The sequence below is a fragment of the Rhincodon typus genome, chromosome 8 (assembly GCF_021869965.1).
Source record: "Rhincodon typus isolate 14 chromosome 8, sRhiTyp1.1, whole genome shotgun sequence".
In the NCBI taxonomy this organism is placed as follows: Eukaryota; Metazoa; Chordata; class Chondrichthyes; order Orectolobiformes; family Rhincodontidae; genus Rhincodon; species Rhincodon typus.
In genome coordinates, this window is record NC_063339.1 from 29,525,797 (window position 1) to 29,527,673 (window position 1,877).

Consider the following 1,877-nt stretch of genomic DNA (forward strand, 5'->3'; position numbering starts at 1 on the left):
AGTGATCTCATAGTCCAAAGCTTAACGTTCTCCAGAAATCTCATCTTCCTGAGCAGCAGGCTTTATTCTTCTGTTAATGTTTAGGTAACATGCACTTATTTTACTGACTAGGGCAAAAATGTGATTAGGTTTGACTAAGATAGCATAGAACATAGAACATAGAACATTACAGCGCAGTACAGGCCCTTCAGCCCTCGATGTTGCGCCGACCTGTGAAACCAATCTGAAGCCCATCTAACCTAAACTATTCCATTATCATCCATATGTTTATCCAATGACCATTTAAATGCCCTTAAAGTGGGCGAGTCTACTATTTTTGCAGGCAGGGCATTCCACGCCCTTACTACTCTCTGAGTAAAGAACCTACCTCTGACATCTGTCCTATATCTATCACCCCTCAATTTAAAGCTATGTCCCCTCGTGCTAGCCATCACCATCCGAGGAAAAAGGCTCCCACTGTCCACCCTATCTAATCCTCTGATCATCTTGTATGTCTCTATCAAGTCACCTCTTAACCTTCTTCTCTCTAACGAAAACAGCCTCAAGACCCTCAGCCTTTCCTCATAGCAGTTACTAAGAACTAGGGTGGTTTGAACACTTTAAGTTGACACTTCCTTTTAATGTTCTATCTGTCACATAGTCTTTTTGCCTTTTTGGTACTGACTTTTCTCGAACCTCCTACAACATGCTAATTTCTTCCACAGTTAACAAAGCAAAAACAGTATTTTTGAAAAAAGGGACACTGTCAGGATGGCACACTGTTAGTATTGAGTTTATTGCTAGGCCTACAGCTGTTCACAATGTGAAGTTTGGATCTGGGAAAGAATTGTGACATTTCTAGAATTTACTGATGTGATGAAAAATAGGTGGGAATGCAAGTTGAGGAAGATACAAAGAGGCTTCAAGGGATTTTGATGGGCTAAATGGGCAAAAACCTGTAAAATGGATGTAAAGACCATGTGATGTTTTTGGGCTTTTAAAAATAGTGAGCTGAAATGAGACAGCTTTTGTAAAACCAGTGGTTTGAAGGATTGCTCTGTTTTGAAAAGCAAGTGACCTGATATTCAAGTGTAGCTGTTTGAACAAGCAGTAATTGAAGTTTCAGTTGCAGATGAATTGAAGCTGAGGTGCTGTGTTCAGGTGTAGCTCTCTGATGACAAAATTTGGTTTTTGGCTCGTAACCAGTTATAGATGGTAAAAGTCTTTTGCCTGTCTCTGATATTGTAATAGATTCTTGGATAACTGGACAACTTTGGGCTGGGAACAAGGTAATGATTTGATCCCCACAGCTGTTTTTGTTCTCTGCAGTCGAAATCCATTTTAAATCTAAAAAATTCAGTTCAACTTTCCTTCAGTTTCCTTTTAATAAGCCAAATGTTTCAGAAGTGAGCTAGCCACCTTGTGGACTCCTGCAAATCAGTAGAAACGTTCAAACAGAGACAACTGAAGAACAGTTCTGACCAACAAAAAAATCATGGTCATCTCAGCAACCCATGAATGAGAACCACTGAGCTGCTTTCCAGTTTTCCTCTTCCAAGAACCTAACTTCCCTCTTTTACTGTTGGTCGGTCTGTGTGTGTGTGTAAGGGAAGTTTTTAAGAGAATTCTAGTTTTAATTTGTTACACGCCATAGATTTATAACCGTTTACCTGTAGCCAGAGTCTGGTTACCTTGTAATAAATAGCAATTCTTGTAAGGACAGAAACATGGTCTGTGCTTTCTATCAATCTGGGTCTGAAAATCAGCTAAATTGGGGAATAAAATTTTTGAGAAGATTTGTAGCTCGTGTTGTGGATGAGGTTGTAGACTGGCTCGGTGAGCAAATGTGTTTGATTGCAGACGTTTTGTCACCCTGCTAGGTAACATCGTCAGTGCGC